Raw genomic sequence first — 23,201 nt, forward strand, 5'->3', positions numbered from 1 at the left:
TAAAACTATTAGATTTGGAATTTGCCGTACAAACTGCGAAGTACGATTCGTACATGAAAAATACATACAAATTGCATCGGGAAAATGGTCCGAGAGGGAGCTGTAAATTTTTACGAATAGCGTCGGGAAAAGTGTCCGACAGGGAGCCGGACATTTTTACGTGCAAATCGTAAAACAGAAGTCCGAGCGCGCAAGTACGATCCGTACTGCCCGTCCGAATACACAACCGCATGTAAAATGCCCCGTACGGAGCAAACGCTGTAGCCTACATGTACATGGGTAAACTTGTGCCCGGATACGAGTCATACAGCCCCCCTCACCCTGCACATGTCAGCACCGTACCCCCATATGTCAGCACCGTACCCCCCCTCCGCACCGTACCCCAACACCGTAGCACAGCCCCGCACCTGTACGCGCCGCACCCCAGGCCCGTCTCCCAGCCCCGCACCTGTACGCCCCATACCCCAGGAACGTACCTCAGCCCCCCACCTGTACGCGCCGCACCCCCGGCCCATCTCTCAGCTCGTACCTGTACGTACCGTACCCCAACACCGTAGCCCAGCCCCGTACCTGTATGCACCGTACCCCAACACTGTAGCCCAGCCCCGCACCTGTACGCACCATACCACAACACTGTACCCCAGCACCCTCACCCAGCATCGCGTATGTACGGACCTTACCTACGCGAAAAAGACTTGTACAGAACCAAGACACTGTAAAACAGCACAAGGAGGGTCAATTCGACTCGCACAACACCACAAAACACGTCAACATGACAAAATACATCTCAATGACTGACCTGGCACATCCAAACAGGCAAACAGAGTCCCAAAATCACAACCACCTCTTATAACACACCCACCACAAATTCAAACCCAGCCACACCCACAAATGGACCAATAAAAAGGGCCCGCACGCACACAACCCATGAGCCTTTGCAACAGACTCACTGCTGCCAGACCCCACAGACAAACAACTGCACCTTACTTACACCTTAACTACACCTTCACTTACACACCTTCACACAACCTCATTCACAAACACCCCCTCTTCACATTCACACACACACCTACACCTTCACACCCACACACACACAACCATCCACACCCACACCCCACACCATGCCCACAGATAAGAATCCAAAGTTCACAAGGGCGGAGCTGGACCTCCTCGTCAACGAAGTCATCAGAGTCGAGCCACAGCTGTTTGGAACATTGGTCAGACAGACCAGCATAGCCCAAAAAACAAGCCTGTGGCAGAGGATCGTCAACAAGGTGAATGCTTTTGCGCCCATCCGAAGGACCAGGCATGAATGCCAAGCCAGGTGGTACGATCTGCGCAGGGCAGTCAAGAGGAAGATGAATGAGGAATACGCCCAGAGTAACATCACTGGAGGCGGGCTGCCCCGCAGACCCGTACATTACCATCCCTGGGAGGAGAAGGTGATGGCCATGCTTCCGCCGGTGGGAGTACACGGAGTCGAAGGAGTCGTAGAGCCTGGTGAGTACACAAACAACTCACGTAACATGGAGGGAATGCCATCCACACCACAAATACACCAAATGCACTCAACTTCCCCCAAGCCCTCACCGCATACAACCACACTCAAAAACCACGCTCATGCCACTAAAGTCTCCATGCCCCATTCACAAATAAAGGCAATGCCATGACACCAACCACAAACCCAAGACTGGATGTCCGAGATGCTGGGAGGGTGGGGCTCACACTACACATTGTGCAACTCCGAAGCAGACACCAATGCCCTCAGCCCGTATGGCCTAGGTACATACCCATGTCCCATGCCCAATGCACAGGGACTGGCAAAGTACTCTCAAGGTAGCTGACACTTGGCCCTGCCTTATGCAGCACAAGGCCCTTCTGTGACCACTGTACACTCAAACACCAACTACACAAGCTCAGATAACTAGCACAGGCACTCAAACTCACTGTCATGCCAGCATGCACCATGAGGGGACAGACACATCACCTGGGAGACCCAATGACAAATCACACTACACCCAACAGCAGGCCTGGTCACACACCCACGGGGCAGGCAACGGATTTACCCACTCTCACAATGGACATGTGACACAACAACCTATCCATCGCCAAATAAGCATCCGAGCCAATATTCTACTGGTCAAACACTCAGGAGAACATACCAAACTGTCCCCCGCAACATACCCATCCCCAAGTGGACATTGAGAGGAATGCTAGGCACATCCAACTACCTGGAGGATCTGTGACAACTTGAATATGTATGAAACATGGATGTGGCATGAAACAGCATTAACATTGTCTCTCTCTCAAACACAGGGCAATGTCATCGACCTCCCCCCAACAATGTGGGGGAACAATCACAGTCCCAGGCTCAGCGTGAAGATGATCCCACCGGCAGCGATGACTCCATGGATGACCCCGACCAACCTGACCCCTCTGGTGCCCAAGCCCCTGCAGCACCTGCGTCAGGTACATCTGTGCCAACCACCACCCCCATTCCTGCCACATCCCAGGAGACACCCAGGAGCCCTGCTCGCACTGAACAACACAGCCAGTCTGACCAGGAGGGACAAGGTTCTCCAGGCGCCCAGGAGGAGGTAGACAACCCCGACAATGCCATCCCTCAGGGGTCCCGTAGACCCGATGTGCCCACAACGGCAGGCCAGGCTCGTGTGGGCAGGGGTGGTGGGAGTGGAGGCAGGCGGAGGCGCAAACCTGACCAGCCACCTGAGGGAACCGGTATGTCACACATACACCACATCCTGGACACATACCGGCGTCACACCAGGGGCATCAGCCAGGTAGTGTCGAGCCTCACAGAGATGAAGGGGACCCTCGACGAGATGAAGAACCTGCAGGCCGAGCAACATGCCAGTCAACAACAACACCAAGGACGGATGGAGGCAAGACTGGCTGAGCTCCTGGCGGTGCAAACGGACATGAGCCGTTCACTCCGTCGGATTGCCAATGACATGGGCAACGCTCCCTGTGACACCAGGCGAAGACCAGCACCAGGGAGGGAGGAGGATGAGGAGGATTCATCCGACAGAGCATCACAGACATCGTCAAGGCCTGCATCTGAGGGTCCCCAGAGGAAGGTGGGTCGTCCATGGAAAAGACCGTGAGAGTCAGCGGACCATCCACATCTCCCAGGTCACCTGGCCTGGCAGCTGGCCCTCTGGCGCAACAGCACCACCCCACCCAATGACATTCTCTGCCACATGGACTTGCTGGTCACAGTCTGACCAATGATGACCAACACTGTGGTCTGGACTCTGATGACTCCAACTGACAAGGATGCCATCTCCCCCTGTGAACTTTGGATTCTATGCACACGGTAGAGCACCTTACTTCATCCACCAAAAGACTTACCCCACCAAAAATAAATGCTTTATTTTGTCATGAGTTGTTGTTGTCATTTTGCATTATTCCCCAACATATGTGTGTGTAAATGTCAAACTATGCCTGAGTGTTGAACTAACTCCACACATCCATACCCTGGGATAGGAGTCTGGTACAGGACACACATGGGTCACAATGTATCATTCAATGCAGACATGGAGCACAATACTCACCTGTGATGGCCTCAAGCTGCTGAGGGGGTGCATGCAATACTGTGCCGACAGACCGATTTGGAAGGGTACCATCAAGGCGTAGAGGTCATGCCTCATTCGGAGGTTCCCGGGGAGGGAGTCCCAGGTATGTGTTCCCAGGTGGGAGAACTATGTCCTGCATGCTGGAGTACGGTGGATCTGAAGAATGGTGGCCAGGTCAAGGTTGGATGCACGGAGATGGCCCTACGGGGTCTCGGATGACAGTGGTACAAGGTTGGTGTTGGGTCGGGGTTGTGGCCTGCCTCCTGAGTGTGGGTGGGGAGTCTGAAGGTCATCCTGCAGCACACAGCGATCCATTGCAGCTATCTCTGCTGGACGGTGATGTGGCTGGGGCGCAGGATGTTGCAGCTGCGGTGTGCAGATGCAGCCTGGATGTGGACATGTGTCCTGGGAGTTTGGATGTGGCTGCCCCGTAGAGGGCAGGGCAGTATTTGACACAGATATTGTCGTGGACCTGGGGGATGGTCCGTCTTTCCTTGGAGTGGATCTATCCGGAGATCATGTGCATAATGCAGAGGGTGTTGCAGTCTGCGGCACAGATGCTGGTGATTACCATGGCAAATGTGAGCAAGCAATCCATGATGCACACCATCTTCTGTGCATGGACACTGGGTGCTTGTGCGGGGTTTCTGCGGGTGGGACACAAGCAGTTGACCCAGCTGTAAGGGGACAATCCTCAGATGTTGACCTCAGTCCTGTAGAAGTCCAGCCTCAGGTGGATGCTGTTCTGCCATTCATCAATGGATCTCATGCAATCTAGAATATTGGAACTGGCAAGGTCTGCGCCCTTGGTGAGGGTGAGGAGCACCTGGCTGTCAATGGCATACGAGTTGATGATGAGGTTGTGTGTGCATGTGATGGTGGAGAGGGGGGTCCTGGACACATTGTATTTTGACACGCTGACAGATGATACCTGTGCCATGTGCCTCACAACGACAGCATACTACATGCAGAAGCCTTGAGTCCCACTCCCATGTCCTTGCCAGGGTACAGAGCTGGTGGGGAGTAGGAGGGACATGACCTGGTGGGTGTGACAGGGCCTGGAAGGCGTGGCAGCACTGTGTAGGCAGTCGGAGTTGCACACTCATCATGCAAAGGTGTTGTGTGTGCGCTTAGTGTATGCCTGAGAGCTGGCGGCAGATGTGTGGATGGACATTGCTTGGAGGGTGGCTGCAACATCAGACTGTAGTGTGATGTGGGTCATGCAAGGACATGAGGGTCGTGCAATGTGCACATTGTATGTGCAGACGGTCCAGCCTGTGGGACGGCGTGGCCGCAACTGTGGCCCAGACAAGCTGATGACAGCCAAATGAATGGGTTGATGGAGGAACGGAGGAGCATCTTTGATGTGTGTGTGTTGCCAAATCAGGAAACTTTGTGTGCCCTTGCAGCAGTGGCTGCAACAGCAGGCGGCATGTCCTGGGAACTATGCCACAATTTCCACACAAAGACTAGGATGTCAGAAAGGACTACTGCAACAGGTGTATGTCAAGGAATGAGTGACCGGTTTTCAATGGCACACCCAGAGACAAAGGATGCACAATCCCCAAAGATGATTGACACCGGATCAGGAAACTGAAGGCCAAGCTGCGCACAGGAAACACACCCCAGAAGGTGTTGACGGCCCGTTGTGGGGACCAACATACCAAAACACATACACAGCCATGGACGTCATGCCCAATAGAGAATCAAATACATGTAGAACAGCATGCAGGTTGCTAATCTACACATAGACTCATATGCACAATCCTTGACAACCATGCCAGAGATGGCGCATGCACAGTGGCAAGAGACCTGCATTGACAGAGATGAGGCACCTTGGAGGCTGAGGAACACCTTTATTACTCAGGCTCACACGTATGGAAATGCATCAATATTAACAGACTCACATGGTCTTTTGGATTAACATGTGGGACCTACACTGGACACCCCCTTTGCACCACAGATGCTGTCAATCCATGGGAGTGGCACACAAGTGAAGGGGGTGAGCCAAACATCCCCTGCTGCACACGGAGAGGCTGCAATTCCACATTGAGCCTCTCATGGGGATGTCCCGCAATATGTCCACCCGTAGCCTCCCATATGTTTCCGAGGGAAGTTGTACACACATAGATGCCTTCATCAAAATCAACAATCCCATAACAGATGACTGTCACGAAGTGTGACTATCAATTCATGTGAGTCATGCTACATGTTATGTGCCCCATGGTGAGTCGACATGTATGCATAGTAACAATACCTGCACAGAAGCAGTGCCCACACATTACAACCAACTACCACACCCAAAAAGCCTTGCTGCAATCCTTACCCAAAGGAGACTTCTCACCATGTCCGTGCATGTAACAGTGATTCAGCACACGTTGCATTACTCATGAGGAATAGCAGGAGCACAACGATGCCACCAGCAGACAGCATGCGCAAATACCTGGGGATGAGAGACACACAAGAAGTCAGGAAACACATAGTCATCCGCATGCATGGTCATGTACTCTACATGAATAAGGTTGACACCATGCTAGTTGTCAATTGAGTGTGTCAGCTAAAATGTGTGGATTGACATCAGCACTCGAGTGACACATCATCACACACCTCAAAGTCACTTCGCATACAGTCAGCTGGACACACACATTGCAACACATGCCACACTGGCTCCAAGCGTGCACACTCTTATGCAGACGACACCCAGCTGGTGGTCTCATTGGCGCAGGAGGAGAACTGGATGTCCTCATCATCTCTTAAACTAAACGGGGACAAAATGGAGCTGATGCTCCTGGGTCCCTCCAACCCCAGCCTCTTCAACTCCTTGTGGCCCCCCTGTCTAGGCACCCCTCCAGTACCCTAAGACAACATCAAGAGCCTTGGGGTTTGGCTTGACGGTACTCTCTCCTTCAACACTCAGGCCACAAAACTTTCAGCCACCTGTTTTGGCATCCTCAGAACGCTAAAAAAAAACTTCCCCCTTCTACCCATGGAGGCAAAGCAGGTAGCTATTCAGGGTTTAATACAGTCTCGCCTAGACTTTAACAACGTACTCTACCTTGGCGCCCCAGATTACACCCTACGCAGACTCCAGACAGTGCAGAACTGCGCGGCTCGCTTGCTGCTTGAACTTCCTCGCAGGCAATCAGTAAGAGCCGGTCTGGTCAGCCTTCATTGGCTACCAGTGCGTCAAAGAATTCTCTTCAAGGCCATGTGCATTGCCCATCAGGCCTTTTGGGACACAGGCCCTTTGATTATGCGTGACTTAGTCACCCACTACCAACCCAACAGAAACCTTCGCTCTAGCCAGATTTTTATGGCTAAAGCACCCAGAATAAAAAAGACAAGGACTGGCGGTAGGACGTTCTCCTACAATGCCTCCAATACCTGGAACACTCTCCCCATACATCTCAGAGCCAACCCCAACCTCTCCTCTTTCCGCAAGCAGTTAAAGACTTTCTTATTCTCCTCTCCCCAGTAACTCTCTGCTAATCACTCTACGAGGTCCCTCTGTTATTTTTTCAGCGCTTGGACGCCCCCGGGCAGCAATTCGCGCTCTATAAATTTACTTTCAATTCAATTCAATTCTCACTCAGACCCAGGGACTCACCATTATGAGAAGAAGTTGCGTATGAGCTGACTCCGGATGTCCTCCTCCTCCTCCTCCTCCTCACTTGCCTCGTGACCAAGGCCGTCATCCTCCACGGGTGGATGTCCCTGCTCATCGGGATCCAGGATGAGTGGCACAGCTTTCTCCACTGCCATGTTGTGCAGCATGCAGCACACGAGGAAGATTTTGCAGACCTTCACCGGTGCATATGGCAGGGACCCGCCGGTCTTGTGGAGGCAACGGAATCGGCTCTTCAGGAGGCCAAACGTCCTCTCAATCACTCGCCTGGTCTGCCCATGGGCGTTGCTGTAACGGTGATCTGCAGATGTTCTCGGGTTGCGGAGAGGCGTCACCAGCCATGGCATGTTGGGATAGCCAGAGTCCCCTACATGGAAACATCATGTACAGAAGTGGGTCAGGAGATGCCGTCACATACTAAGATACCGCTGAATACTGGACAAACAGAGTCTACCCACCAACAAGACATGCTCGTTCGTTGTGCAGCTGCAGTATCATTTCTGGCACCCTGCTACGCCTCATGATGTAGGCATGGTGTGCTGACCCTGGAAAACGTGCACAGACATGGGAAATCACCATGTTAGCAAGACACACCACAAGGGCATTAATGGAGTGGTAATGTTTACGGTTACGAAAGGCTACCTCCAGTGCCTGTGGTGGTACCAAAGCCACATGTGTCCCATCAATGGACCCAATTACATGTGGCATCCCACCCAGGGCATAGAACTCACCCTTGATACCTGTCAACTGGTCAGGAGTTGGAAAATGGATGAATTCATCCAGGTGCTCCAACATGGCTTCTAAAACATCATGCAGGACACGGCTGAACATGGTCTGGGACATGCCACCCACATCAGCTATGGTCAATTGAAACATACCGGTGGCAAAGAAATGTAGGGCTGACATCACCTTCATCTTGGGGGTCAGCGCAGTCGGATAACTGTGTCGCGGTTGGAGGTGTGGGGCCAGCCTGTTTGTCAGGTCCACAATTAACCGTTGGGGGAATCTGTAGCGGCGTATGCAGTCACGTTCCCTCATGGCCGCCAAGTCTGGCATTGGTCGGGGGAGAGGCGGTGCCCTGCAGAAATTTGGAAGGAATAACGATGATTGAGTACATTATTACACCAATGTCAAAGAACTGAGCACATGTTCAACAGCTAATACACATATGCTACATACAGAGTCTGGTCTGTGCAATACATCCTGCACACGTATGCCAGCCAGGTGATACTCCTAACAAGAGGCAGCTACAAACGTGGATTGTCAAGGTCTACATGACATGCCATGAAAGTAGCTGTGGGCCAGTGTGAGTGAACAGCCAGACACATTACAGGAGTGACATACATCCACATATGTGCATTTGAAGGATGTTATCTCATACAGACAGCTGCCGGCAAGCTAGACGCACAGGTCACATGTCATGGAAAAAGGACAGACCACACACCTTGCCATGAAGGGGTACATGTCAAAAATGATCACACAGAGATTGAGACTATGCTGATATGTCCTAGCTCGCAAGTCCCCGTTCGATGCATACAGACACACGTTACGTGTTATTACACATGTGTCCTGGTGTGCGTAATAGTGTGACATGGGCATCTACACACAGACACATGTTGGATGCAGCTACAGCAGATGCCGTTGACGGAACACCAACAGCAAGATCATGGAAACACATTACACACACATGACATAGTCACATCGGGGCACGCTGGTAGTGAGATATCAGGTGTCATCATCGGTGTACCTGGCATCAGGGGACAGTTGTGGGTGTTGGTGACTGTGCCATGCCAGTGATGCAGTGCTTGACAAGTTTGAACTACATGCACACATGTAAAAGGTGTGAAGGGGAAGTGCGCCACATAGTGCCCCATCATACATGACATGTGTACACAGGTCATCACACAACTGTTGGGTTAGAACATAAGGAGACATGTGCCAGCTCACTGCCTGACACACCTAGGCCCTACACATGAAGCACTGCACTGACAATGACGTGATGTCCAGCCTTGTGCAAGTCTGACACCTCCATTCCTTCCCTGTGCGCCTCCTATCACCAGTGTGAGCTGTGAAACGCACCGTACACACGCTCTGAGAGCGTGTGTACGGTCGTATCACTATATGGGGTTTGGGTAGGAGTACGCGTGTGTGTACGGACCGTACACACGTACGTGTACACACTGGTCCAATCCCTATGGGAGTGTCGCCGTAGGCGTACGCCATAGAGATATGGCTCGTAGACGAGTGTGTAGGGCCCGTAGCACGATGGCGTACGCCTACGGCAACACCACTATAGTGCTACAGCTCGTACCCGCGTGTGTAGGGCCCGTAGCACTATGGCAGTGTTGCCGTAGGTGTACGCCACAGTGCTACGGCTCGTACCCGCGTGTGTAGGGCCCGTAGCACTATGGCAGTGTTGCCGTAGGCGTACGCCACAGTGCTATGGGCCGTACCCGCTTGTGTAGGGCCCGTAGCACTATGGCAGTGTTGCCGTAGGCCACAGTGCTACGGGCTGTACCCGCGTGTGTACGGCCCGTAGCACGATGGCAGTTTTGCCTTAGGCGTACGCCACAGTACTAAGGGCCGTACCAGCGTGTGTAGGGCCCGTAGCACTATGGCAGTGTTGCCGTAGGCTTACGCCACAGTGCTACGGCTCGTACCCGCATGTGTAGGGCCCGTAGCACTATGGCAGTGTTGCCGTAGGCATACGCCACAGTGCTATGGGCCGTACCCGCGTGTGTAGGGCCTGTAGCACTATGGCAGTGTTGCCGTAGGCGTACAGCACAGTGCTACGGGCCGTACCTGCGTGTGTACGGCCCATAGCATGATGGCGTACGCCTACGGCAACACCACCATAGTGCTACGGCTCGTACCCACGTGTGTAGGGCCCGTAGCACTATGGCAGTGTTACCGTAGGCGTACGCCACCGTGCTACGGGCTGTACCTGCGTGAGTACGCCTGTAGCACGATGGCGTACGTCTACGGCAACACCACCATAGTGCTACGGCTCGTACCCACGTGTGTAGGGCCCGTAGCACTATGGCAGTGTTTCCGTAGGCATACGCCACAGTGCTACGGGCCGTACCCGCGTGTGTACGGACCGTAGCACGATGGTGTATGCCTACGGCAACACCACCATAGTGATACGGATCCTACACACGCGTGTACGGACCGTATCACTATGGCGTACGCCTACGGCAACACTACCATAGTGATACGGACCCTACACACGCGTGTACGGACCGTATCACTGGAGTAGTGGTGCCCTAGGGGTACGTGTGGAACGCACCGTACCTGTGTGTGGATAGTGAAATAACATAGGGGACACATGAGGGACAAGTATACGGGCCTAAATGCATGCTGGTTGTCATGGAGACCGAGTTTCCAGTTCAAAATTTTTCATCGGGTGGCCAGCAAAAGTCGGTTGGAGATAATATACTATGTTGCAAAGTGGTTGTTGACTTGACATCATGCTCAAATTTTGAACCATGCAAAGGCCCTCACTGGGGTTGGTTTAAAGGGATTGGAGGAAACGTAGGATGCAAATGAGATTGACAAATCACTGTGTACTCCTGTAAATGAAACAGCCCAGCAAGGCAGATATAAGGCAGCCAGGACCCATGAGAGAGCACTTGCCTGCACAACCTTTCATTCCACACCACTGCTGCTGCTTGTGATTCCTCTGGCACCATGGCCAGGTCTGTGGAGAGGGCCCAGCCTCTCACCCAAGAGGAGAATGAGGCGTTGCTGGACGTCATCCTCCCACAGTACCCCTGCCTGTATGGGAGTCCAGGGGAGCAGGTGAGTGCTGACTCCACTAGCTTTGACTGTGCCCCTTTTTTGTGTCTGTCACTTCTGGCATTGTGTCCAGGTGTGACAGACATGCAATGTTGTTCATGGTGGGTCCCAGGGGGGTATATGCCTTATGTCTCCCATGCAGAGCATGATGTGGTTCATATCTGCACTCCTCACTTGCATTGTGCTTACTGTGACTATCACTGCATGGTGCATGCCACATTCAGCCTGGCTAATCCTCTTGGGAATGTTGTTTCTATAGTCCTGATCTGATTCTGTGGTCCCCCCAGTGTGACAGGTGACTGTACCCACAGATGTGTGTGAGTTGAGTGTACCTGTGGTGAGAGTGTCCAAATGATGCGTACGGGCCCTGGACATTGGTGTGTGTGTAAGTCCCCTGTCATGGGGTGAGTGTCTATGTGGAGTGTTGCACCCCAGCTGTATGGAGGATGCATATGCCCTACCCATCTGATGTGAGCAGGGAGCCGTGCTGTGTGTCTGACGTGCGAGCTAGCCCCACACCTGTGACACCCTCAGTCAAGTGGCACATGTGCAGAGTGAGGTTTTTACCCGTAGTTGCCAATGGCAGATGATTGGCCTGTGCCTGTGTGTGTCTTTGTACTCCTCTGAGGTTGCGTGAGTGGCCTGGGACATGTGACTGCTTTGAGGTGCTGTCCATAATCCTGGTGTTGCTTGTGATGCACAGTGTGAGCCATGATCAGTGATTGTTTCGGACCCCTCATGCCACCTGTGTACTTCCAATGCCACGTAGTGCTTTTGGCCTTCCCCAGAGGATAATGTCCCTATGACAAAGGTGCAATAAGTTGGCTGCATACTATGCCCTGTTAAAACAAGCCAAATTGTTCTAATGTGTGTCTCTGTGACATGGAGCAGGTGTATTGATGTTGTCTCACTTTGTCATCCTCACAGGTAGCCGCCTACGCCAAGGGGGAGATATGGAAGCGGGCCGTCAGGGCCGTGAGGTCGGTGGAGGGTCGCAGTCGGCGCCTGGCCCAGGTGAGGAAACGCTGGCAGGACATCCGGTGCTGGACCAGGAGGATCGCCCTGGTCCTGCTGGGGGACTCACCACCACGCAAACACGGCGGGCGCCGGCGCCTGACCCACCAAATGAAGCGTGTCCTGGTGGTGGTCTTCCCTGACATGGATAGGCGGCTACAGGAGAAGCAGCAGCAGCAAGGGGGTAGGAACATGTGTGTTTGTTGTGTGTCACCAGCTTTTGGAAGTGCTCAGTTGCCTGGATACACTGCCAGGGTTTAAATGTGCAGTGCATATCCTGTTCCCCCAAGTCATCCGGTGCTGTTCTTCCTCCCTTCGCCTCCTTGACATGTTTTCCCTGGTCTGTGTGTAGTCACTCTTGCACAAGGTAATCTTGGCTGCCAGTTAATCCAAGTGCCCAAAGCTTGCAGCATCATGTGTGGGGGTGGTCTGTGACATGTGTTGGGACCTTGCCTCTGCCCTGTACAGTTCAGTCATTTTGGGGTCCATGATTATTGGCACTGATGCTGAGTCTCAACATAGGAGTGTGAGGCTTGAAATGAACAGACTTGCAGCATGCATGACCGATGTTGTGGCCTCAGACATGATGTGCATGAGGGGGAGATATGCATAGTGTGGGGACGGTTGCTCCTGTTGCAGTCAGATCTATCCAGGACCATGGAGCAGTGTGGCCACTACAGTCCCCTGAGACACCTTTTCCTAGGAATCATGTGTGTCATCCAACACTGTGGACATTCTCTGTGTCTTCAGCATAGGTTGGGCTCTGTGCCCTCATTTGTATTTACGTAAAGTGTGCTACATGTGTCCACTGTACAGGGTGACCCAATGTGGCTTGTGCATACTCACTGTGGCCAGTGCCTGTGTGTCTCGGTACAACTATCTGATGATGGTTGTTTGTCAATAATATGTGTGGTCAGGCCCACGAGAGGTAGTTAGAGTGCACTTTGGATTACATGAAGCCCATTTTTGTGATCCTAGATGAAGAGGTGTAAGTCCTTCCTCTGTCTCAATCACATAGTCTCAGGTAGGGGGGGTTTGTGCGGCCAAGGCCTACATGTCCAAACCTTATGTCTCCTTTCCAGGTCTGTGTTTGATGACAGTCTGAACAGACACTCAACAAGTATTGACCCAGTCATGTTGTGCAGGCTTTAATGTTTGTGCTTTGCAGCATGTGTCTACAGTTTAAAGACATGGTTCCTGCTCATCCTTTTTTTGCAACGGTGTGTGGTCCAGATGCTGAGCTGGACTGTCCACAGACACTTGCTTCTCTGTATAATTCGATATCAAGTTATTTGCTGTTGTGTCATGCTCTCCATTGTTTCCAAGTGGCATGGTGGGTCAACCAACTGTGTAGTGCAGGGCCTACATATGTGCGTAGTATTGTAGATGTAACTCATGATGCTTTTCATGCTATGCACTGTGACCTATGTAGTTTGGACTCATGTGTCATATGTATACAGGTGTCTGATTATTTCCTGTCTCTTCACCTTGCCCACAGCATCGTCGGGGGACACCGAGGGAGACACCAGCACGGACGTGGAGGAGGGATCCAGCACCGGTGCCACCAGTGCTGGGGAGTCTGGTGCAGCAAGTGGCACGGAGGGCGAGGGGAGTCAGGCTGAGGACCTGTCCAGTCCCAATACTGACTATGACGCTGACGGGTCTGAGGCTGAGCTCCCAGAGGGGGCGGAGGCTGCTACCACAGCTGAAAGCAGCACTCCATCTCTCGCCGCCCCCTCCATTCCCATCACCGCCCTCCCACTTGCTCGGGTCCCTTCTGTCCGTGCTAGGCGACAACATGTCTCCTTCGTGCCAGGCATCGCACCCCCTGCCCCTGTTTCCCCTGCTGCCGTCAATGCTGAGTCTGTGTACATCCTGCGGCAGTTGCAGGTTGGTCAGACATCGCTGCCTAATGTCCTCCATGGCCACACCAGACTGCTGACACAGATGGTGTCGTACATGGAGGGCATGTCAGCAGTGATGTCTGACCAACTGATGTTGCTGAGGTCCATGGAATCGTCACTGACGGCATCAGTGGGTCTCCTGCAGCACTCCGTCCCCCCCCTACCCCTGCACCATCCACACCTCCCACTCCCATGCCTGTCCCAAGCACACCCAGACATCCCCATGCACGCACCCCACCAGACACAGGCAGCACACCAACAGGGAAGGCCAAGCGCAGACCTCCTGTCACGCACACACAGGGGGAAGTAGGCACACCCACTGGGTCGGGGGGAAACAGCAGACACGCAGCCACAGTGGGAGTCCGCAGTCCTCACGACCTGCTTCCTCCAAAACCACTCCCCTTAGCTCCCCTGTCCAACAGTCAGACAAAGAGTCCTTCATGGCCAGTCTGTCCCTCAGCCCCAGTGTGACACCACCTCGCAAGCGGTCGAGGAAGTCCCCGGGCAGGGGAGTTGATTCCCCCCCCTGTCCACACCCTCCCCCAGTAGCGCTGCAACCCATCCCTCTGACCCCCCCCCTCCTTGGGGCCTGTGGTTCCTTCGGGTGCAGGGGAGACGCTGGAAGACCTTGCGACCGTGTGCAGCGCCATCCTAACCACCACCTTTGGCGCTGCCCCACCCCCTGTGGTGGAGTCGTCTGTCCCTGCACCCACAACACCTACCCTTTCCCCTCCTGTCCCTGCGGTGCCTGGTCCTTCCCCCCACATGATGCCCCCCCCTGTGGATGAAAAGGAACTCTGAACTGTGCAGGCAAGCTAGGGGAGACGCGTCCCAATGTGTCCCCCCCACGAGTTCGCATATGGACTGGCCTCTGGGCATTGTATATAGTGTACATTTCTATTCAAATATTATTTTTATGCTGAATGAAGCATTTTGTTTTTCATTTGCACACTAATGCTTTTCTGGTGTTGCTGTTGGTGCTGCTGCTCCATGAGTTGGGGTGGTGATAATGTGTTAGGTGTCTGGGAAATGTTGTAGTGTGCTGGTCATGGGGTGGACCCTGGTATCTGCGTGCCATCACAAGGTCTCTGCAAATAATCTTTGGTCATGTAAGCTCTTACTGTATAGTGACATTGTCCCAAGGAGTGTTCCTTCCTCTGTGGCACCTCACATCTTCCCTGCAGGGTGTTTCCCAATTGTTGTGCTGACCTGTGTCACATTTCCTTGGTGTGTGACGGATCCCTTCAACTTTGGCCATGCCTGCTGAGCAATGTCTCCGCCTGCATCGTCTGTGCCATCCTTGGTAGTCACTGTACTTGTGTATGGAGTATGTTGCCATGGCTTCATGTGGACATGGTCCCTTTTCCGCACTATGCATGTGTGTACTCCCAGCCTAGCACACATGTGTTACTTGTTCTGCAGGGTATTTGGGCACCTGACTGACAATTGTGGGCACTGTATCTGTGGGTACTCCACCCTTTTCCTTCTATGGCAGGCAACAACTTGTTGGCTGCCCCAGCACCTGTACATTCCTATCAGTCCTGGAATGGGCGTGACAGTGTGTGTTCCCTTAGGCTCTCTTAGTTTAGTAGGGTGTGACATGAGTATACAGTCTTGTTGCATGATCTCAGTGTGTGTATTGTGCTGCCACCGCCAGGGGTCGGTATGCAAGTGTAATTTGTCATCACACCCACATGTGGTGTGTCATGCAGTGGGGGAAGGACATCCATCCTCATGAGAGTGGGACACTGCTATCAGTGATGTGTTGTCATGGCACTCTCAACAAAGTCGCACATTGTGGATGCCTTCATGCACCCATGGAGTTTTGGTCATCGGAGGAGGATGTACACACCCCCATGTCTCTGTCCACTGCTGGGAGTCCTCTGCACCCACCCCTCATGTGTCTGGGCACTGCTGGGAGTCCTCTGCACCCACCCCTCATATGTCTGGGCACTGCTGGGGGTGATAGGCACCCACCCCTCATATGTCTGGGCACTGCTGAGAGTGATAGGCACCCGCCCCTATGTCTCTGTTCACTGATGTGGATCGTAGCACGACACCCACTCACCCGCCTGCACCCTTGGTGCAGTACACTGCTCACCTGGCCATACACCCCCCCCAATATACTGGTCAGATGCTGCACCAGGCCCTATCCCATCATTCGTGGCGTGTGAACGCCTTGTATCAATGATGTGCTGGTGCCCTAGGGGTACGCGTGATGTGCTCCGTACCCACGCTCTGAGAACGTGTGTACGGGTCGTACCACGTGTACCCCTACGTCACCCCAAGAATGGTGGTACGGCCCGTACCCAGGCCTTTAGAACGTGGGAACGGGCCATACCACCATTCTAGGGGTGACGTAGGGGTACGCGTGGTGCGACACGTACCCACACTCTGCAGCACTGGGTACGGGCCGTACCCCTACGGCACCCCAACATTGGGGGTATGGCCCGTACCCAGGCCTTCAGAGCGTGGGTACGGGTCACACCAGGCGTACCCCTACGTCACCCCAAGAATGGTGGTACGGCCCATACCCAGGCCTTTAGAACATGGGTACGGGCCGTACCATGCGTACCCCTACGTCACCCCAAAAATGGCGGTACGGCCCGTACCCACGCTCTGAAGGCCTGGATACGGTCCGTACCCCCAATGTTGGGGTGCCGTAGGGGTACGGCCCGTACCCAGGCTTTTAGAACGTGGGTACAGGCCATACCCCCATTGTTGGGGTGACGTAGGGGTACGCGTGGTACGACCCGTACCCACGCTCTTAAGGCGTGGGTACGTTGCGTACCACATTTGTTGTGATGATGGGACGCGTCCATGTCCACTTCCGTTGTGGCGGGACGCAGGCCTTGGTGGACACGCCCCCACCCCCCGAAGTGACCAGACCCTGGAGGTAAGGTATGTACAGGGCATGTTTACTTGTTAACTTGGGTGGTGGTTATGTTTCCTGCCCCTGCCCCCCACCTTTGCCCCTGGGTGTTGTTCTGACCTTCTGCCGCGTCTGCGTCGGTTCCTGTGCACCAGGTCGTAGGCTATGAGGGCCGGGATGACACGTAGGATGGGGTCCATGGCTGTCCGTCGCGTACAGGTGCTCCTTCTTCGCGTCGTCCTCAATTTCCCGGCAGTTTTTGCTACGTGCGGAGTGACGTAGGCACGAATCGTACTTGCTGGTTCATAAAACGCTGCCTGACTCCGTCCGGACGTCACGTACGCGATGTCCCGGATCGGAATTGTGGGTATTTTTTGGCCGGTCGGTGTTTTGTACGACTCGTACGGAAATGGCATTTCTGTACGAATCGTACTTGCGGGTTTGTAAGGTGGTTTTACCGGGTACGAGTCGGACAGAGAATACGCTCCGTACGACCATTCGTACCCGGGTTTTACAGGATCGGAATCGGCACCCTAATATGTATTTATCCATATTTATTTTGGGTTTTGTGGAAAAACTAATCTGAAATTAGTCTATGTCCACATTTATTTAACAGTTAAATATGCACTCATGCTTGAATGTCTGTCAGGTTTCAGTGCTGTGAACACCCAAAGAAGATAAATTAGTACACTTTTATGAAAATATGCACATTTCCATATCTACCTTGTGCAGATCTACTGCTGTTAAAGCCTCTTTACTAAAATATTTTCTTTTTAAGACCCTTATCTCGCAATGCACACACCTATTGACCTGCCAGTCATGGCAGACAGTATTTAGAATTACTCAAAAAGCAACCCAGTTTCTGTTTTCCACATTTAAAAATAAATACAGACAAGAAAATGAATGTTTTCTGCATGTATTCATCTGTAAAAATCAGTGAAAACAGAAAGCAGAGACATGTAATTATGTGGCATAGGTGGCAAATCAATAATTATGCAAAAAATGCATCACCCACAAAATTGCATATTTCCAATGTTCCTTATAAAAGCATTCATGGTTGAAGTTTGTCATCTAAAGGAGTAACAGTGCCAGTTACACATAGAAATGTGAGAAAATGACCCTACAAACATTTTCAATAAGGCACGCTTCCATTTACCCTTACTTTAGGGGTCAATTGATAGGATCTGCCTCAATCGGTGGGTGGCAACTGGAAGGGATGGAGACAATGGGGATGGATGGTCAATGGAGTCTGGACCAAAGGGGTAGGGTTGGGTTGAAGCAGTGGAGCCAAGATTCAGAGAAGTGGAAAGGAGGGCTTACAATTCTGCTTTAGATTTTTACCAACAACAGCTCCCAGCACGGATGGTAAAATTATATTGTTATGCGTCAACTAACATTAAGGAATAATATATTGTACATTAAATGTAAGTAGAAAAATATATAATTGTCTAATAGCTTGCTGGTCTATCATGTTCAACACTCCGTCCATCATTTCCTTTGGTTTTTGCTTTGTTCGCCATAAGTTGGCAGGGTATGCTCAGACGTGAGTCCCTTGCTCACTTTGCCACTGGATTCAAGCAAGCCTGGCTGAAGACGGCTGAAATGCCAGAAACCGGTCCTAGGAAGCTTGTTTCCGGTCCAGGGAAGACATGGCTTGGCAGTTCGGGCTGGACTGTTCCCATGAGGCACAGGGTTAGACTGATTTGCATATGGCCATGTCTGAACTGGGGTGGCAGAGTGGGCTAAAGAACGGTGATGGATTAAACCCAGATCAGTTGACTGGGGATGAGTGTTTGCAATGTTCAACACTCCATCCATCATTTCCTTTGGTTTTTGCTTTGTTCGCCATAAGTTGGCAGGGTATGCTCAGACGTGAGTCCCTTGCTCACTTTGCCACTGGATTCAAGCAAGCCTGGCTGAAGACGGCTGAAATGCCAGAAACCGGTCCTAGGAAGCTTGTTTCCGGTCCAGGGAAGACATGGCTTGGCAGTTCGGGCTGGACTGTTCCCATGAGGCACTGGGTCAGACTGATTTGCATATGCCATGTCTGAACTGGGGTGGCAGAGTGGGCTAAAGAACGGTGATGGATTAAACCCAGATCAGTTGACTGGGGGTGAGTGTTTGCAATGTTCAACACTCTGTCCATCATTTCCTTTGGTTTTTGCTTGGTTCGCCATAAGTTGGCAGGGTATGCTCAGACGTGAGTCCCTTGCTCACTTTGCCACTGGATTCAAGCAAGCCTGGCTGAAGATGGCTGAAATGCCAGAATCTGGTCCTAGGAAGCTTGTTTCCAGTCCAGGGAAGACATGGCTTGGCAGTTCGGGCTGGACTGTTCCCATGAGGCACAGGGTCAGCCTGATTTGCATATGGCCATGTCTGAACTGGGGTGGCAGAGTGGGCTAAAGAACGGTGATGTATTAAACCCAGATCAGTTGACTGGGGGTGAGTGCTTGCAATGCTCAACACTCCGTCCATCATTTCCTTTGGTTTTTGCTATCTTTCATATGTACAAAGAATAATCATGTTTAATCTTTTACAATGTGACTACGGGTTAGATTTTGGCCCATCGTTTGTTTGCATATAGGATGTCTTTAATGTGTGTTAAATGTTGTTTTTATATATGTATTTTATTTGTTTGTATCTAACAGCCCTGAGGAAGTCCTGCATTAGGACAAAACGCGTCAGCTTTACTGTGTGTAGAGTCATTAGAACTGGACTCGGTTTTTTACCTACGCAAAATGAAATTGGAATAAAAAGAAAAAATTGAAGAACTGCTTTCTCTTGAATTGATCTTTATACCTATCTCTATTGATTAAATTATGTTATGTGGTGCACCTGTGCTTTTGTTTGAAATTTTTAGGTTCCTGATGGAACAAGCACTGTGACTGTGGGTGCTACTCAGTGTGCACACAGACCCCTGGAAGCATAGAAAGGGACAATATTATTGGAGTGATATTAGGTTAGGTGCTGGCAGCTAGAAGGTTCCACTGTTAGGTTTTATTGTTATGGTAAAATTATACCTCATCTTGCCCTTGAAAATATAAATATGACAGAATGACCTTCACCATTGTCAACAGTGCCTCTTCTACAAAAATGGTTGGCAAGACAATCTGCCTACCTATAAAGTTGCAAATTACATATTATTAATATGCCTATTCATGTCATACTCCTGCCTTAGGTTTGCATTACTCCTAAAATTCTATTACTGATTAACAAAACATTTTCTGTGACTTTTGTATTTCATTCACGGATTATGCATGCCTTCCTCATAATTTTCCAAGAGTAACACATATTTACTTAAGAAACTAAAAACATTAAAAGGTGATGTATAGATGTGATGAGTAAAATCATTGAATGAATCACAGGAACTGATAACTACTTTGGATAACACCAGCCGCGGCACGTGTAGGGAGTTCCGTGGGGCGGAAAGGAGGGGCGGGGGAGGGGCAGGGTGGGGGGTACTAAACACCAGAATATGGATAATTGGAGGTAAGTAAACAATTAAATAAAAACGAATTTCGTTGCGCGCCCTGCTTCGCAAAATGCGATGCGGCACGCGCTACGAAATTCGTTTCGGCCCCTCCCCCGCCCCGCCTTTCCGCTACACAGAACTCCCTCCACGGGCCGCGGCTGGATCACACTCTATTACATTGCAGATTTTGTTGCTTGATGTGCCACCACAGGCAAGAGACAAACATATTAAATTTGGCCACATGCATAATAGTTAACCATACGAATATAGTAAAACCTCAAAAATTTGCAGGAAAAACTGAGATTTTCATACTTGGAAGGCAACCATCTATCTGTTCCTATGCTTGGTGAGTAGACGTATTTGGACCACTACCTTTCCCCAAGCGTAAAATGAAGAACCTCAGCATCTGGTTTGAAGCTTATCTATCATTTGACAGCCACATCGCCAGTCTAGCTGGAACATCTTTTGGTATTCAAAAAACATTGAACAAGATCATGTCCCTTCTCCCTGAAGCTGCCAGAAAATCAGTTGTCTGTGCACTGGTCATGTTCAGACTGCGCTATTGTAATGTATTATATCTCGGGCCTCACAAGATATATTGAGAAAGCTCCAGAGGGTGCACAATGTGGCAGCTCGCCTGCTGCTCAATCTCCCGAGGCGTTCTCCCCTGAACCATCCCTAGCCAAACTTTGTGGCATATTAACAAGCCAGGCGATAACATTATCGCCGCTTTAGCGGAAGAAAACTGCCGCTAAAACGGCGATAATGGGCTTGATAATATGCTCTATGGAATTCCAATTGAAGCCCATGTTAGATGTCCTTCACATCTAACATGGACTTCAATTGGAATTCCATAGAGCATATTATCAAGCCCATTATCGCCGCTTTAGCGGTAGTTTTCTGCCGCTAAAGCGTCGATAATTTTATCGCCTGGCTTGTTAATATGCCCCTACGTTGGCTACCTGTGAGCAAGAGAATGTCCTTTAAGGCTATGTGCTTTTGCCATAAAAGTTTGAACTGAAAATGGATTAGATATCTATATTCTCTGGTGAAGCCTTATCTACCCAGCAGACGTCTTAGGTATGCAGGGGCCTAGCTCACTGTGATTCCTATTGTGAAAAAAGCACATATGTGAGGGTGTTCTTTTAGCTTTATCGCTCCCAAAATGTGGAACATCATGACTCTAGCTCTCAGACAGGAATGCTCAGAACCAGCCTTTCATAAGAAAGTTAAAAACTGGATTTTTGTAAATGTAAGGGCCTGCTGAGTGCATTATATAGGTTCTGTATTGGAGAATGAATTCCTGGTGCAGGGACACTTTGGATAGAGTAACCAGGTGCTCTACAAATGACTTATTAATATTACTATTATATTAATTATTATAAATTCAAGAACAATTCACATCCAAGGAATAAGAAAAACACAACTTGTCACAGAAGGTCATTTGTTTATTAAGTCCAAAATGAACAAGTAACTATAAATGTCAATGGCATGGACGAAGTGGAGGTCAGCATAACGATTGCTATTTGCTTTTTCAGAGCTTTTGCATACCCAGTCTCAGGTATTTACAGTGACTGAATGACCTTGGATACCATTATAATCCGCCAGATTGACCAAGTACTCCAATAATAACCATGACGGCAAACTGTGTATATTGGGTGAATAGTTAAGGCATACTCAATTATGAAATAGTAATCACGTGCAATAAAATCAATATCTAGCTATAGCTTTAGTTAATGAAATCAATAGGTCATTAGATACAGTAGGAAAAAGTAGTGCAGATGCAATTAAACACTACAACAGAAAACAGGTGTCTTCAGCAGCTTTGGGATGTTCAACCAATAGGAACAGGCAGCGTGATCGAGAGCCTCCCTGGTAAACCAGCCATGCTATACAAATCCTGATTGGTTGATGTAAGAGGCTCTCATTCCAGGAATAAGTAAAAACAAATTGCATGTGTTGTATTTTTATGACAGATATGATGGCATCTCATGCTTCTTTTTTGTTCAAAATATTTTATTTACTTTTAAAAGTAGACAACACAAAACAATATACAGTAATGGTATATATGGCAGAAATATACAGCAACATTAAAATATTGTTATTTAATTATAAATATACCTAAAATGACTAATTGTCATGTACTTAGGAGAAAAGAAATGTTGACTAATGAACAAACAAGAGCTACTTGCTATGTCATAGGGTATAAACTTTAGCTATAAGAAATATGAGATGCAAGTAACACATACCTTACCTGTATATAGCTAGAGAGTCATCAATCGGGCTCCAAAGCTTTTGAAATGAAGGTGTATTTTTATATGTCCCCATAAAATATAACCAGGCTCCAGATCTAGTAAATGTAACCCAACACCACCAAGCATGGACAAACCATGCATCAGTGGACTTCCAATTAGTCGTGATACATTTGATGGTTATAGAGATCAGGAGGTCAAAAAGTGTATTAGAGGGTTCGATAACTTAGAGGATATTACAGTAGATTTACATATAATCATGTTATATGTGAAAGTGTCATTGATGGGAAGTATTTTAATAATAATATCCTAGACATTCCTCCAAAACTGGAACATTACTTTACACTCAAAAAAACATGTTTTCCAGACTTCTCATTTTGTTTACAGTGCCAACAAACAAGGGAATCAACAAGTCTAGCATATCTTTTTCACATCGATTCCATAAACAAATAAATTAAATTAAAGCATTTCTTTGTGATAAAGACACAGGAAACCATCCAGATATATATTTTTGTCATATTTGTCTCCAATCATCCAGGGAGAAATTTGTAGAAAGTTCTGTATTCCAGTAATTAGTAAGAACATTCAAGTTAGAGTCACAGGTACTGTTTAATTGTTTGTAGAAACTGAGGGGCTCATTAGGATGGAGGACGGACTGGAGTCTGTCC

This window comes from Triturus cristatus, chromosome 11 (assembly GCF_964204655.1).
Source record: "Triturus cristatus chromosome 11, aTriCri1.1, whole genome shotgun sequence".
Taxonomy (NCBI): Eukaryota; Metazoa; Chordata; class Amphibia; order Caudata; family Salamandridae; genus Triturus; species Triturus cristatus.